Raw genomic sequence first — 17,972 nt, forward strand, 5'->3', positions numbered from 1 at the left:
GGCAAAGCTTAGGTAGATAAAAATGCAGTGTTATATTTGCAGGGGAGAAGGGGAAGAGGAATGATTGACTGACAATAGGCAAATTTATCTTCTGTCCTTGGTTGTAAGTAGGACATAATTATGGAGCAGCTAGAGAATATTTTACTGGAAGCAATTCTATGTGGGGGCTGTAATATGCTGCATGGGATCCATATCTGTCCCAAATCTCAAAATGTGATTAAGCCCGGTCAGTAAAATGTTTGGATGTATTGGAGTTTGCCCAAATACAAACCCTACTATGAAAGCCAGTGATTTCTACTGGTTTGGGGAGTTTTTGTATCAGGACTTTACAGAGCCTCAAGTAGGACCTATTGTACTATTTGAAAGTGTAGGAGGGAATGAAGTTTGATGTGCTGGATATTTTATTTAAAGAGTTAATGAACTGACATATGTTTATACTTACTACTGATAATCTTCCTTTGGAAAATCCATCTAACTCCTCAACTGTACAAAATTGGCATCCTATATGACCTAAATTGGATTTGAGAATGATATTTGGATAAAAATCAAAAAAATACATCCTACTGGTTATATATGATTGCTTTATTACGTTTGATAACAATGAAAAGCCAAAGGATTTGACAGTCCCAGAGCCTGGCATGTAAAATGAAATTCCTGAATGTAAATTAGACAGATTAAACTATCCTTTAAAAGACTCTTGATGGAGAGAAGGATATATTTAAAATCCAATAAATTTCAGACCTCCTTAAAATGGCTTAAAATGAGGTCCCAAATGCTTGCTAAGAAGAAACTCCACTGGTTTTGATTTAATAAAAAAATCTGGATTCTAATTTGAAAAAAATGCCGTCACTGTATTCACCTTGCAGAAATAAATATGAAACCATATGGAGAAGCATATGTATTCAACAAATGTATTCCAATTTAAGATGAATTAACTGTATATTCTACTTCGTAATCAAACAACAACAAATTTCTTGTATTTCTCTACAATTATTAAAGAAAATAACTTCAGCTTCTGCATGACTTCTCATAAATGCTCAAAAAATAATGTGCTTTTGATAGAAGTTCTAAATGGATATCTTAATAATTTTTTGGTAAGATATAGGTGTCATAAGTAAGGATGAGTTATTTTTATGTTACTAAGTTGCATATGTGATTGGCTGTGCTAGTAAAGGAGCACAAAAGAGTCTTTGTTATACTCTCAGTAGAGCTATTTATACATTGTGACTTACTGTGTCCAAGGACTGCTTCTTGCTTCCGTTAAAAAGCAGTCCCTCCAAATAAAATAAAAGCCATAAACCCTGACATTACTCAAGCCCTGTCTATTGAAACAACAACAGAAAACTCACACATGATTTTGCATTGCCTATATAGAGTTCTCTTGAGTTTACTTAACTACAGTTCCAGATGAAGCATACTGTGAATGCAATGCCTTCCATACCTGAAGGAGCAGAGAGACATTTGGTTTAAAAATAATGATGGTCCAAGAAATCAGGTGCATCTACAGGGTATAGCTGAACCTGGGGAGGAGTGCAGCAGTTCTGGTCACTGTATAGACCATAAGCTCTGTAGTCAGCAATTAATTTTTATATTGTGATTGAAGACCCTGGCAGGAGACCTGATACATGCTTTGGGCTTTGTGAAGTTTTAAGGCAATCAAACAATACAAAAAATAACTATGTCTATATGTCTTCCCTCCTGGTCCCCCATGCCCATGGTCAACCACAGCTCTTTCCTCCACGTATGTGCTCACTTTGAGTTTCACTTTGATTTCATGGTATTTTTAAAGGTAATATGCCAGGTTTCCTACAGCTTCTATGTAGATCTAGGAAAGGACCCTCAAAGCAAACCATCAGAAAACCAGAAAATAAAGGGTCAGATAAGATTTCTGTTCTTCTCATTCTGAGAACACACATGACTTTTTGTAGCCTTATAGTATTGGGCAATAACCTTAGTCCAGAAAGATATAGGAAAAATCTCATCCCTTCATACAGACTAGTGCTCAGTATAGGCATAAACAAGAATTCTTAAAAGCATGAATATTAGAAAGTTTCTTTTAAAATTTTCAGTATGGTGTAAAAAATTTTAATAAGACTCCAACCAGCTATTAACATGACTTTTTTATTGGGAAGGAAGAAATTCTACTTTGCTACAGTTCCCAATCCTCTCCTCCATATTGCAAAGTTTAATATAAATCATGTATATCTCTATACGTTACAAAATGTAGAATTTGCTGCTTCAGATATCTTTCTGACTTTTTTTTTTCTCCCCCAATACATTCAATATGGCCTTTGATTTTTCTGTCTGTGATCATTCTATAGTTTGCCAGGGAGAACTCATTCACCATTTCCTTGCCAGGAATAATCTATGCAGGCAACAGGTGTGAATGGGAATGAAGTGAAAATTGAAACTATTTAACTGCATCTAAACCAACCGTTATGTACATAATACATGTCTCTGTCCCCAGAGAACACTCAAATCCCTCATTTTAAATGTGTTAATAGCATTTATAGACTAATTTTAGTTTAATTAGTGCTATTTTTCTGTAAAACTGAAACAAAAGAGAGTTGAGCAGAATCTCTGAAGAGCCTTGATTCCTTTACACACACTTCTTGACTGAGGAAAGCAGACTCCATTTACCCCAAACCTTCTACCATTTGCATTGAAATACCACAACGGTATTTAATGAAGAAAAGGAAAAAATGTTGTTGCTTATATTTGCATTATGTGTTTTTTAATGTAAGTTTCTAATACTGTTCCCATACTTAAATAGCAAAGCATAATTACACTTTAATTTTCATTGTAATATTGTATTAACAGATATTTTTACGCATTTCAGGAACAGCATAACATACACACAGAGACATATTTCAAGTGAGTGGTAGGGTCCTCACTGATTCTTGTGTGTCTTAACCAATTAAACTAGATAAAATGTAATTTTTCTGGTCAGACTGTTAGGAATAATTCAAGGAGTGCTCTGTATAGATTCATTAGTTTTGCCCTCACACTTCATAATTATTATGCAACAAGTTAAGTTTTATTCACAGTTTTACATATAAATCCTGAAGCTCTTGGTTATTTTTTCCTTGTGTCAGAATGAGCTCCCAATAATGTGAATGGAAGTTCAACTTGAGTAAAGATAGAGTAATAAAAACTGGATCCGGATCTCAGGATTTGGCACATGGACACTGGATCTATTAAGTCATCTTGTCCATACTCCTGCCAATGCAGAATTGTTCCCTTCAGCATAATCTCCAGTGCCTTATTCAGTCCAATTTTAAATGACTTGGGTGAAGTGGTTTCCATTACTTCACTTGGTTGAAGTATTACTTATTCCACAGACTAATATAATGCTTTTCAAGCTGCTTCATTCTCATGGATCACTTCCCAATCCCAACATTTCCCCCAGACAAACGTGTATGAGTAAGGGTAAGGAAAATGTGTGTAGAGTATAAAGGCCAAAAGGAAAAAGTGGCATGAAGTCCTTCCCCTCACTCCATTTTTTAATGTCTTTCTCTTTGCTTCATATTTCTGAAGTCTGCCTCTTCACTTTTGCCTGTGAGACTTGGACCAAACTCCCTGAGAAACAGATCTACTGTAAATTTTTCCCCATTTTTCTTTATGTGAATCATTCAAAAAATGTCCCACTTTCCCCTCCCCCCCTTCTCTGTTATATCCTATTATTTTTACTTTCCTCTGCATTTTATTTATTTTTAGTAAGGCACTGACTTTAACCAGTTATTGCTGACTCTTCATTATTCATTATCTGTCACTTAACTCTTAAAGGATTATTCTGATTAGAGGAAATTTTTCATAGGGGGGCCATGGAGTAAATTTTTTTGCATGTGAATATGGGTGTGTGCAATAATAATTACTACTTAAAATTATCAGAAACACTAAAAACAATTGCAATAGTAGATAAGATTGATAAGAAAAACACTGAGAAGGGGAACAAAGGTTTGTGGGGCCTGTTTTGTAGTATATCACATCTAAACAGATAGTTAAGGCTTTAAATCACAGTGCATGCTAAATGAGGTTGAAATACTTGGTACTGTAACTGAAATTCTGTACTGATATCTTTGTTTCAGTTTTCATCTATATATACAGTAGATGCTGCAAGAACAAAGACTGAAATTGGTACTTTATTGAGATGTAGAAATTCAACAGCAGGAAATAATCTTCTTTGAAAGAAACCCCTATTTCCGTCCTTTTTTTTTTTTATATATATATCCTTTAGTAGCTGATCACTTAAAACAGGTGCTGTAATTCATGATTGGACATTAAACGTTTACGATGGATGGTGTCTGTGTTTAGAGACAACTTTATGTACCACTGCTTGTAAGGCACTTCCTTTCAGGAATCAAGTGGAAATAAGATCATGTAACACTCTGGCAGATTATACATCCAAATATTACAGCTGCTTGAATTATTCATTAGAATTCAGTTACTCAGTTTATTTTAATATATGTAATTATTCAGAAATGAAAGTTGATTCTTACAGATATGTTCTTTCAATAGATGTGTTCAATAAAGCTATAAGAAAAGAATACCATATGGGTACAAACATGCCCAGGTTTCTGGGCTGTGACAGCTGTAGTGTGAACATCTGGAAGAAGTTGCCAGTCATGCAAAAGGGCAAGCATGCTAGGGCAAGTCTGGCCATGCCAGTGAGAAATTCAGAGCAGGGTCCTGAGGCCATGGTAAGAACTGGTGCCTGATCTCTGAAAAGCCTTATTGCAGCTTTGTTTGACTAATTTAGATTCTCAGATGGAAATGAATTGCTACTAACTGCCATCCATGTTATTCAGCTTCATGCAGAATGATTGCTGCCAGAGGTATATACCAAGTTCATTGGTTTACAAACCATTCTCTTTACTGAGATATCCATATTTGCCTCCAAAACATCAGCATCTGTTATTTCATCTGTGGGGAGATGAGGATTCACACACAGCACAGACCACACTGTACTGAGTGCAATCAGACATTTAATAACATGGGTAGAGGTATTTTAAAGATCCATCCTTAAGCTCTGGCAGGATGGTGGAGACAATTGTCTCATGGTCTGATTGAATACATGGAGCTGTGCACCCCTTCTCTTTTCTCTGTTCAGATAAAGGTTTTATCTGCTCTGATACTTGTGCAGTTGTAAAAAGTTTTGAGGTGCTTGTCATGTAGAGAAAAAACAGGCTCTTTTGCAAGGAAAAGAAACATATGAACTTTGAAAGGGATTCTGCAGCATGGGGGTTTTCTTCCATTGCCTTGTGAACCTGGAATACACAGTGCACAGACAAAACTGTGATGAGATGCTTTGATATCTAGACACATTTTGTCTGTGGGGCATAGGCTCTGCTCTTTCCTCATGCCACTCTTATTAACTATTGTCTTCCACCTGGCAGTGATTGCTCAGGAGCAACAAGGGACCTGCAGCACCTCCTCTGGGTACAGCAGAGGCAACTTCACCTGGTGTACTGGGAATAGTTGGGTGGCTTTGACTTTCCCCCTCCAGAATATGTAGGTAAGCACCCCTCTCACCTGTCTTAACTCTGCATAGATATAAACTATATGAATATAAAATACCTAGGATGGATAACAAAGAAAACATGTATTCTTAATCCTTGTCTCACATGTATGAATACTCAGAGTGAATCATGCATCATTAGTCCGAGATATACCAAGCAAGAAAAATCTTAATGCCAAATATCTAAGGTTTATTTAATAGATTTTTTCCCTTGTAAATTCATTGTTTAAGGGACTCCTTTGCATTTAATTTCAATCCTGCCAGATTGGTAAATTAATTTTTCTGCTCTTTAGCAAGGGAGACAGAACATCCATAAAAACAACATTTTACCAACACATAGTATAAATGGTCTGCTATTCTAAGGACAAAGAGCAATAAAACAAAAATGGGATATCACCCAAGAAAAGATTTGAGAGGCAAATAGAACCTGGAAAAGAAAGACCACAGGAAAACAAGACACAATACAGAAGGTATGTCATATAGGAAACATTACATCCTCCTTCTGGAGACAGCTATCGTCACACCTGCTTTTATCAAAACAAAAGCTTCTTTGACCATAATTGGTCATAAAGGCATTGAATCCTTTTTGAGCTAGTCCTGTGTTAAGATGATGTCTGGATTTTTTGTAATTTTTTTCATCAAAACAGGACTTATCAGTGGTAAGTTTGTTCAGAATACTTTTATATTGCCTCCAAGCTGTTATTCACAGGAGCATATGCATGGGAAGAAGTGTGGTGAACGAGGCTGTAGCCAGACCTGTTCCCATACTGGTGATATGGCACTGTCATCAGAATACGGATTAATTAAACATGTTCTCAGAGAAAAACTCCTACTGAAATATTTTATAAAGTCCCAAGTTTATTTGGGATTTTATAAAAATCCTAATTTAAATCAATTTAAATGTTGAGAATATGAGCCCTGAGAACAGGCTCTTTAAGCACATTCTTATTCACTACCAAACTACCTAGGGTATTGCCATGTAGTAAGCTCATTCAGATGTAGTTTCCCACTTACCTGCTCCAGAGTAAGAGTGAATTGAGCCAAGGTTTCAGGAATTATTACCTAGGCTCTAGTTAATTGCCATTATAATCACCTTCAGGAACACAATCTGTAAGGCAGAGCCTTAGCTCCTCAAGATTTAGCTTGCTGACAAGTATTGACTGACAACTTATAGCACAAGCAGGGACAGCAGGTTCTCTTTGACAACTATAAGAAAAAAACCCCAACATGTTTTTCATCTGATTAGGTGTATGGAGATTACTGCTTCATTTTGGAGTAAGTAAACATAAGACGGAGCTTCTTTGAAGAATATACTTTAGAAGCCTTTAGAAAAAAAGGAAAAAAACAACAAACAGAAAAGGCTAACAACTCCTCAAAATGTTTTCATGCTAGAATTTGAAGTGCAGTAAGATCACTATGGAGAGCTCTGTCAGGGAGCCCACTACAAATCCCACTATTGAGTGATGTACTGCAAAGGAGATGAAAAATATCTTTGTCTTCATGACAAGACAAAGACATGGTAGAGTGTCTTCATGAAATCCTGGATACTTTGCAACAGTCTTTGTCATAATGAACAAACATGAACTCCAGAGTACAAAAAGATGGTAGAAAGTGATAGGAGATGAAAGAATATTTTAAAATTGTATACAAGTGTCTTGGACCTGAAAGACCTTACAGTTCTCTTTCTCATTAAAGGCAAATTACTATTTACACTTTGGATTAAAAGTTCACAAATTATCCTCACTTCAATGCATACCTTTGCCTGCATGCAATGGAGGATGCTGTGTAGTGGGCAGGAGGTTTAGAGAACAAACAGGAACCTTTGTTTCCTTTCATTTAAGGAAAAGAAAAAAAAGCAGAAGGAGCAAGATAGCTGAGCAGCTATCTTTGTCTCAGCTTCATTATGCCATGATCCCTAAATTGGTTTTTGTAAAGTATATAATATACTGGAAGAAAGCACCAAACTATATCTACAGAAAGCAGTTTTATTTAGAATTTACACTCTCTGATGAATAGAGATAGCAGTGTAAATCCTACTAAGCAGTTGCTGTGCTTTTTGAAACAGGACTTGAAGTCTCATATAGTACCTAATAATAGAATTAACAGCAACTACGATAAGGCAAATGCATGGTTGTCAAACTCCACTTACCACCTTTTTCATCGTGTGTGGAACAAAGAAATCATGACAGTACAACATACTGGCAGCATGAGAATCTGTCTCATTTAACATTGTGCTACTGTTGTCAGTTGGGAGAGCACTTACTCAGTTTGGTGAACTCCCCTGAATGCCCAGGATCATTTAAAGTTGGTGGAAATGTGAATGCTTTGTAGCATCTGCTTTTTACATTGTAGTGTTCTGCGACCTTAAAAACAGATGTCTGAAATAGTTTATTGTGCTTTTCCTCAAATATTATACAGCACTGGTATGTGCACAGCACAAAGGATTATCTCAACAGTATTGTGTAGGTCTTTGTCTTTAGTTTATGGTCTCTGTGATCTATTGTATGTAAACCTTTTTATGAGACTGGGAAGGGGTGGTAGCCTAAGTAAAATTAAACACTGTACAGTGACCAAAAAAAAAAAAAGTCTCCTGCTCTGTAAATGGCCACACTGAAAACCCAAAATAGAAAGTCTTTGGGAAATAAAATACTTTCTTCAAGTAATTTTGACCCAGAGAAATATTTAATGCTAGAAAAGTTGTTGCATTTTGTGCTGGCAATAATAGGACTAATTTTCCCAGGGGATGGGGGAAGTGTTCTCTCCACTCTCTCACATTTTGAAATTCCAATGGGGAAAGCTTAGCTATTTTTATCATGTCTTCCAGTTCCTGCATCACTTTCGTCTGTGAAACAGAGTCAAGTACCAGCACGGCTACAATCCAAAGAGCACAAGATGCTTCCAGGAGAAATGAGTGATACATACAATGCTTTGTTCAAACATCTGTACCATTGCTGATTTTAATACATTCTTGTCTTTTTGCCTAAAGAATCATGCCAGCATGAAGTCCTTATACTGAATAAAGAAGCATGCTACTCTGTTAGAGGAAAATGCTAATCCAATCTGTCTAATTTACAGCTTGGTTTAATGGTCAGATCACTACTGGAGATCGTAATAACATGGAACCATTCAGTAGATTGGCCAGGATGTGAATGCTTACACTTAATCTCACTGAATGGCAGGATGTGATTGGAATTGGGTGCTAAGGAAAATAGTCTCAAAGATACAAGGAGACACACTGGCTTATTTGAAAGGAATTGGAGAGCAGAAGTCCATGGACTCATTCCCTTGGTTTGCCCTTTCCCAGCATTTTATCTTTATTGGTAGCTGGGGAATAATGCAGATGTATGGTCTTCTGTTCTCATCTGATGAACCTCATCTTGATAAATCTTTAAATTAAGAGGTAGGAATGTGCAGTGTCACTTTGTTAAAAGATGGAATGTATAAATTCAACACTTCACAGATGAGGAAAGGGTTTCCCTTAGGCTTCCTGTACTTTGGGAGTGCTATAAACATTGAACTATAAATAAAATATAATGTTTCCTCTCACAGTAAGGATTTTTAAGAAGATGGCCTTGGTGCTGTGCCTTCTGAGGAGTTCAGTCTTGTGCCGGATTATGTGTTTAAGAAAGTGATGCTAAGTTGAAGTGGCTTAGTAAACTGCAAGTAAAGAGATTCTGCATGGCTCAGCCATGTTAAGATTTTGGCGTTTTACATCAACAAAACTTCGGAAGTCTAAGGATCTTCCATGTTGAAGTTATTAGTACCTTAGCTCTTCTGAAATCCTACTCCATCATCATAGGCTACATTCAAAAAAAGATAGCAAATTTCTTACATAGAACTGAGCCATGTGAAACCTAGAGATTTTCTCTTCCTTACTGCCATCTAACTCAAATTGCCTAAGTTCAGCTGCCCTCTCACTATAGACTTTAATTTTTCCCTGGCCAATATTCTTGTTGCCTCTATTGCTGCATCTGCCTATCTCTGAGGAGGTGGTCACTCATCTTCCTCCAAAGCTTTATCAGAAGTATTAAACAATAAATTCTTTTTTGATCTTGATAGAGTTCAAGAAGCATTTGCATGATGGTCTCAGACACGTGGTGTGACTCTTGGGCATGTTGTGTGCAGAGGTAAGAGTTTGACTCAATGATCCTTCTGGGTTCCTTCAAACTCATCATATTCTGTGATTCTGTGATCTCTTCCAAAGGCTCAGTGTGGCAGGCAAGCATGTAGGAAACTATAACTTAGACAGTAGTACTGTGGGGCAGCATCCACACACTATATTCACCTCACTTGAAGCAATTTATTGCCACCCACCACATTATGGAGTCATCTGAATGGAAATACCTTTGTCTTGTCCTTGTTTTTCTCTTTTGAGCACAGTGAAAGCAGTTGTAAGCAATGTTGTAAGCCTCACTAGAATAAGGCTGTCATTTGTCACACTTTTCCTCATTATAACTTCTTTTTCTACTGAAAATATTGTGCAGAGCAACCCAGAAATCCCAGATGTACATTTTGCTTGTGCATAATCACATAATCAAATCTTGCCCACATGCACAAATTGTGTGCAGGGCAAATACCGTAAGTTTGAAGCTTCTTGGAGGCATCTGTCTTGCTGTGACAGACATACATGTTTCTTGCATGGAAAAGACAAGGCAGCAGCTTTAGGAACATGTGATAAATGTGTGAGCATATACAAATACGTTTGTCTAGATTAAGCAATGTTATGTTCCAGGCTCATGATCTCACATGCCTGGATATGTGAGTGCCATCAAATCTCCAGAGAGAGATAAAGGGCTTCTGTCAGCCTCTTGTTCCTTGGCCAGTACTGGGTGAGCTCTACACACTGGATCTTTTCTGTCCCTTTCTAAAGCATCCAGCTCTACACTCTTCTAGCCCTAGATGGCCACCTGCATTTTCAGGTATTTTTGATAAACTCTGAAAAGCTGGTCAATACCTTGACAAACTCTGATGAAACCCCAGACTATGTAAAGGCCTAAGGCAGAGTGATTTGACTTGCAGTTCTTCCAATAAGAAGAGCTGCAGGTCATTCTGAAGACCACACCAACATTACTTAAGTGCTTTAATAGGGAATTTGGTTTCAAATTTTAGTCATCAGGAGTTTAACGTTGTGGTCATGGTTTGTGTGCATATTGCAAAACTCATGGGTAAAACATTGAATAGAAACTTTTTTATCCTCTAGTTGTCTTGGAAATCATGTTTCATTATAGCAGTGCAAAATGTTCACAATGAAACACCAGACCACACAAAAGTCACCTGGTGTGGAGTTTCGTTACAAACTAGTAACGCAAACCATATTTATCAAAAGATTTGCTTAGCATTGTGCAACTCCTGAGTGACCTGAACTCAATTTTAAGCATATATGGTGTGTGGCTTTGGATCAGAATCATGCAAAATTCATAGCTTTGCATGGTTTGATGTGAGGTGTGAATAAACACCAGGTGAAGCACAGCAATTCCAATTGAGTTCCAATTTGATCAGGATTCAATCCTTGCCTGGTGTTAATCGGTGTAGCTCCATTGAAGTCAGTGATTTGCCCCATTGTTGAGCTACATGAATTTACTGTAGCTGAGGACCTGATTGAAATTTTTAGTTTGTTCAAACCAGAAAGTCAAAGTCTAACTCAGTGGGTGTGAAAGTATTTGGATCAAAATGAAAGAAAATGTTTGGACAAATATTCATGAAATAAAACGACAACTATATTTTGCAGCTGTAAGGTCGCAGCCCTGAAATATAGATTCCTAATGATGTAACCATAAGTTTAAATTCTTCCTTACTTTTTTTTTGCTAACCAGAAAAATTACTTTTACTATATCTACCTTTTTAAATGGAAAAAACATTATTTCTTCCCAGGTCCTATAATGATCTCAAATCAAAAAAGTTTTAGCGACAGCTAAGAAAACTCATGACCTTGAGTGCAAAAGAATGCCTGAGAAATCTGTATGTTGTATTTGTACTTTTATGCTTAAGATATAACTGTAAAGGCAGCAAAGACATTCAAGTGCTACAGGACTACAAAGATGATCCTAAAGATAAACGTTTCCAGGCCAAGTCTGGAGAAAACTGAAAAGTGACATCTTTCACTTGCCTTTCAATTCTGCTTCCTTTTTTTTATTGTTTCCTTTCCAAAAATTAATTCAGACAGCTTTTCATTGACTTGCCCTTCTCCATGAATATACTAAATAAAGAGGAAATAGAGCTCTAGTAATGTAGTATCTCTGAAATGTCATGAATGTTTTCTGTAGAAACAGAAGTGTGATGTCACACATTCATTATTAATGGTCAGTGTGGCTTCACTGTCTACATCCGTGCTCCTAAGTCAAGGCAATGTTCCTGGGTGGTGGGAATTGATCAGCTATACTGTTAAATTGCTATATCTGCCCTAACATGATTTGGTTTTAGGCCTGGGCCCCTTAGCACTGCCAGACAAATTCTGGGCACACTGACCATTTCCATATCAGAAGTGCATCCCCGTGCTTGCAGGGTGAGAGAATTAAACAATATGGTCACAGTGCAGGACATGCCAGTTATTTATAGCTATCAGGATTGTTCTGGCATTCTTAAATTACTAGACTTGCTATATTTATCCAGCAACTTCTGGTCACCACGTGACATAAGCAGCATCAATTCAGATGTCATGTATGTTTGTTAGTAAGACAAATTTTAGGAATCTGCCAAAAAAACCCCAAACAAACAAACAAACACTTCTCAAGAGACTGGTGCTCCTTGCTGGTAACACAGACTAATTCATGATACTAAATATAGGTATTTTTACAGTACACTATAAAAGAAAAATGAAGGTGTGTTTCTAGTATGAAAATAATCCTCTTGACAAAATGTATTAAAACTAAGAAAGGATGGTGAGTAAATGTATTTTTCTCAGTGGAACAAGTGAAATCTAACTAATTCTAATCTAACAATTCTAACTCTGTTAGAATTGACTGGTAAAACATGCTATCACTGCTTTGTCACTTTGTCAATGATTTTATTCCTTTTCCCTTTCTTTAGGTTTAAAAGAGTTTAAGGTGTTATGAGCTGAATTTTTAACAATTTCTTGTCATTAGTTTTGCTCGATAATAAGAAATAAGAGGGCAAACATATGCAAGTATAAAAGCTTTTATGAGAAAAGTGGAAATAGATACCAAAAACTTCCCAAAAATTTTGAAATCTGAAGCATGTCTTAGGTTTACAAATGGCTTCTGGAGAACTGTTGTTTTTGGTTTTTTTTTTAAATAAACAACTCACAGCATTTACCAAAAGTGTACTGGTTTATGGCAAAAGGGGTAGGTTGGAGGGAGCACTTAACTAGAATGACTTTTCATGAGTGTATTCCATTTGGTCGCTTTTCATTGGAAAAATAATTGTCAAATCTTTCCAGAGAATGCTTCCTTTAGAAAATTTAGAAGATCCTGTCACAATCACAGCCTGCACAGAGAGAAATATCCTTTAAACTGAGTGCAGAGTTGGGATGATGATGAGGTAGGAGAGCAGCTTGGTGTGGGATTATTTCCAGGTGTAGAACAGCTTCTATTTTTCCCCCTATCTGAGAACACATTAGAAAAAAGTAACAAGGTCCCTTTCCTCCCTATTTAGTAATCCTGTTCATGCCTGGCAATGCTGATGCTACATGTCATGATTGTTAAACTCTAGTAGGTTAAAGAGGTCTAAATGTTGCAAGTTTGAGAAAGAAATCTGTTGTATGGCTGGGAAGTCTCAAACGCCTCTCTTTTTTTCTAGAGTCAGAGAATAAGGGAGAGCTGTAGCCCCTGGAGAGGAGTGGAACTAAGGAGTGGGCCTAAAAGACTGAGAAGAGTGTTGAGAGGAATTGCCCAAGACACTCCTGTAGAACACTAACCACTGGAGAGGGATGGTCCACTGGGTGACGAAAGGTCCAGACTGAGAGCTGGGAAATCTACAGCAGCCAGAGGTAGTTCTTGAAAGGTTGGCTGCTTGCCTGTCTGCCTGAGGTTTAAGCCCCAGACCTGTCAAATTCTGCATACAGCTCTGTGCTGCTTTGTGAGTTGGGACTTGGAGTTTTGACTCAATGCCAAGGCCTGTATGCTCCTTACCTACTGAAATATTTGGGGTATTGTCAGGCATTGTAAACTTTTTCTTGAGGTGCATTCATACAGAGGTTTCCTTGCATTCCATACAAAAATATAATTTTAAGAGGTGTTGTGAAAAAGATCACTGGCTGAAAATTTAATTTCCTGCCCAAATGGATGACGCCTGCAAGGTAAAATAAATGCATTTAAAGAAATCGGCTATCTAAATCAGTCTCTTTCAAAAAGAGTTTACCTCTGTCAATAAGGCAGAATCTTGTGAATTTACACACTTCATAATTTGCACATAAAGTTGGCAGTTTTTCCCCACTTTTTTGGCAATGATTTAGTAGCTGTAGCAAGGGCTCAGATTACTTGGATTATATTATATTACACAATATACTGCAGCATATCTACAGGAGAACCTTATTAATTTGTATTAATATGAACCTGTCCACTGCAGTTAACTGGGTTTCTTGGGTATTCTTGTTTGTTTGTTTGTTAGTTTTGTGGTTTTGTTTTGTTTTGTTTTTTTAATGGCAGAGCAAGGAGAATCAGCATCCTGATTTCAATCCAGCATCCTGAACAAGTAGTGACATGGTGTGATGGGGGAAGTGTGGAAGATGGGAAGGGACCAGATATGAGAAATCTTCCTTTTAGATCCAGATAAGGTCATTTTCCTTCATGCTAATGGATTAGGAGTCAGACCTGTGTTCTGCTCCTGATTAAGGAACTGATTTTACTGTTCCACCAAGTCATACATTTGCTGTGTCTTTCATAGTTCTGCAACAATCTGTGAAATGGTGGTAAGGCTTTGATGCTTTCGATATCCTTTGCTTTAAGTCTTGTGTACACTTTGTTGTACATGGTTGGCATTGTGTACTTTGAGTTGGCATTATTTGCTTTTAAAATGCATTCTGTGATTGCTTACACAGGAGTTTGGTTGGAATCACTGAAAACTAGAGTGGTTTAAAATATCTTTGCATAAGGTACAAGAAGAATGAGATTTTGGTTCTTCTATCTGAATGACTGGAATTTCAGGCCAAAACCATTATTCAACTGTTGTTAAAAGCTGTTGACTTTCGCTAAAACAAATTGGTTCAGCTATGAAAAATTTGTGTTCATCTGGACAATGATTAAGAATAGGAAAGAACAGAACCTGCCCATGTATTTTATGCCCTAATTTTAATGAGGACGTGATATTTATTCCATCTAAAAAGGTGTTTCTGGCTAATGACATGATTAAAAATTTGGCTTGACATTATCTGAGCTTGTGCAGCAAACATGACCTTGCATTTTATAGGATTTTAAATAGGATTATTATGAAGGAGAGAGCAACTAATTAGAAGATGGCAGATTTCCAGTTTCCATTTGATGACCTGCAGTTGCTGCTGCTTGTTGCTGTCCCCAGAGTGAGCACAGCAATACGATCCTCCGCTTTGGGATGTACAGAATGTTCTGTGGTGTTCAAGTCAGGCGCTCTATGGAAACTTAGCAGGATCTTGCATCCTCAGTGCTTTTCATGCACTTGAGCTGGGGAAATCTGCCAGAAAGCCAAACCAAACATTTTTATGCGTTTCCTCAGGCCCTACCTCCACATCTTGTTGAAAAATTAAAGCACACAATCATGGGTGTGTCTGTTGAAGCAAGCAGGCACTATTATTCCAGGTTTTCAAGGTTGTTTTTCAGGCTATGGATTCAGTCAATTAAGGAAGAGCACGTCTGAATTATTTTCAGAAATTTCTTATGAAAAACCCTAGTTCAAAAACATTTTCTGAATAACTCTCAGTGACTGCAACAAGAAATCATGGAAGGTAGAGATTTTTCTGGAAGCATAAGTATGGCAGAAATTAAGCAGTATAGTTTTATTGATTAAATGGAGTTTCAGATTAAAAGATCCAGTAGTACTCTCACTTCCCACTCCCTATTTCACTCCCACTGTTTGAATTCATTAAATACTTAGAACAAAGTCTTGTCATAATTTTTTTGTCATTATGCCTAGATAGAAATTTAAATCCTACAAATAAAGTGTTAGCTGTGGCAGCTTGGAGTTCAGTGCAGCTTAGCCACCTAAATATTTGCCCAAATTTTCAGATGAAGTTTTCAATCCACACTTTGCTCTGTTAAGGCTATATGTTTATCATCACTGGGACAGCTAGTTGCAGCTTGTGCACACATCCTCAAACAAGCTTTAAATCATACTTCTTGGCTGCCATGTAGACATGTCTTTAACCTCTGCATAGCAATGCCAAACAGTAAGCTATTTTTTCTGATGCAATTTCATTGCATTCTTTCTGAATCCTCATCTTTGATCTAGGAAGAACATCCTGGCTGAATAGGAAGTTAGTTCAGGCTATATATTTAGTTCATGTTATAAAAATTAATCTTAAACATTTCAAGACGTAAATGCCTAAGACAAATTAAAGGGATTTATTTCCATGCTCTTTTGAGAGATTAAACAGTAGATGCCAATTGTGCCAAAATGCTTTTCTAGTACAAACTATCCAGAAGCCAAAAATTACAGGACATCTTCATACAGAGTCATTGCCAAGTGCAAGCATTCGAAATAAAGCTGTAGCATGATTGGGTTGCATGCACCTTTTAATCTGAGGACACATTTGCAGAATTTCCTGGCTAAAAGCCCTGAGCTACATAGTTCTGCATGGAACGAATGTCTGAAATTGCTGGGATTTGGAATCCTATTACTTTTGGGGTGAGTGAGACAGAGGGGTGGGTTTTATTTCTTTTGTACCAAAGCCCCTCTTGAACCTAAATACTACACAGTTCTGAAATGTTTATGATAAATTATAATAAATTAGTCTTTGCACTCTTGTATACTGTGACTTTCCCATTTTGACTTGCTCTGAGTCATGGATATCCCTAAAGGATCAAAACTGCAATTCACTTGCATGCTATTAAATCAAGAAGGGTCTCATAATTACATATAAATACATATAAAAACATAAAAATTTGAACTGGAGGCAGTGAGAGAGCGGAATAAAATTGTTTGGTTTTATTTCTGCATGAGTAGGAGGAGAGATGGTCCAAACTTGGTTTACAAGGCAGTCTCCCTAAAATATGCTTTATACTATGGGCTGAGCTCTGCCCATATGAATACTTTAGAACCCTCAGTTTGCAACTACCTAGAGGCTCCTGGAACTATTAAAGTCTCATTTTGTTCCTTCAAAGTGGAAAAAGGAGCCTGGCCCAAATTAAGCAAGGAGTGCTGCTCCCAAGACATACCAAGCTTTATGGGACTTCAAGCATAGTATTTCAAACTCTTAATTCAGAAGTATAGGGGAAAGCAATTGCCACTATATTATGCCTCTTTTTCTAAACAATTCAGTATGTTTTCTTTTTGCATAAATGTGATGCAGCTGGTTCTAGTACCATATTTACAGTAAATATCCTTTTTGGTAGACTAAGGGCTTATTGAGGCAGTGCAGTAATAATGTGTTAAAGGATTTAATCCGCTTTTTGAACAGTTACTAAGCATATTTTTTTTTAATGAATGATCTGAGCATGTTGGACAAAACTTAGATCAGAAGATCAGAAATAAGCCAATGTTTACGTTTTTGATTCACTGCATATGAAGGAATTGTGGGTTTTGAAGGAATCCTGACTTCGCTTGAATTTAGTGAAGTAAGATCTAAGGGGTCTTCTGTGATGAATTTCTTAGGAGTTCAAATGAAAATATGGAACTTTCAGCCAGAACCTATTGCTTAAATTTAATGAATTAATTAGACACAGAAAAATGTTAAAATGAATGGAACGAGAAAGTTTCTTCCTTGCTTTAACAATGTTAAGAAAGTGGACTTGTGTTATGGTTTGTATCATTGATGCAATCTGTTTTAAACATCATTGTATCCTGGTTGATTTTTTCTGCATCTTTTTGTATTAAACAATATTCTTCAGTAGAGATGATGGCTGTTATGGTCTGTTTTCTTCAAAGAGGTTTCTTGCGTATATCCCACCATGCAGAATCAAGTAAACTTCGATGAAAATTTCTCTACAACACTTTTCTGTGAGTCTGCCTAACTAAAGCCAAATTCATTTATATGGCTTTTGATACCTGTGAAATGTGTTTGTCAGTGTAAGTAGAAAACTAATGTTAGCTTACAAGAAATCTTTTGAATCTTTTAAGGAGACTAGGAGTGTCTAAAACAAAAAGTTAAGCCCTTAATTAAACACTTTTTCACTCTGTTGAAATCTCACTGTGGTCTTCAACATGCTCATGATGGGGATAAGAGGGGCAGGCACTAATCTCTCTTGTGACCAGTGACAGCACACAAGGAAATGGCACAGGGAGTCATTCTTGGGGTCTCCTGTGCAGAGCCAGGAGTTGGACTCAATCATCCTGATGGGTCCCTTCTGACTCAGCATATTCTATGATT

The 17,972-nt window shown here is 37.0% G+C and overlaps 1 long non-coding RNA gene across 6 annotated transcripts in view; it reads left to right on the plus strand.

Annotated features, from left to right (window-relative positions):
• LOC111924280 (uncharacterized) overlaps positions 1-17,497 on the plus strand; it is a 38,507-nt gene extending 21,010 nt beyond the window's left edge. For 2 of the 6 annotated variants that reach the window (XR_015277640.1, XR_015277636.1), the window contains exons 3-6: positions 5,397-5,515; positions 5,812-5,988; positions 9,578-9,645; positions 13,274-17,497. This is a non-coding gene — a long non-coding RNA (uncharacterized LOC111924280). The remainder of the gene's footprint in view (positions 1-5,396; positions 5,516-5,811; positions 5,989-9,577; positions 9,646-13,273) is intronic. The other 4 variants (XR_015277630.1, XR_015277635.1, XR_015277637.1 and 1 more) reach the window with 3 other exon arrangements.
• Positions 17,498-17,972: the final 475 nt, after the last annotated feature.

This window comes from Cyanistes caeruleus, chromosome 1 (assembly GCF_971803275.1).
Source record: "Cyanistes caeruleus chromosome 1, bCyaCae1.hap1.1, whole genome shotgun sequence".
Classification (NCBI taxonomy): Eukaryota; Metazoa; Chordata; class Aves; order Passeriformes; family Paridae; genus Cyanistes; species Cyanistes caeruleus.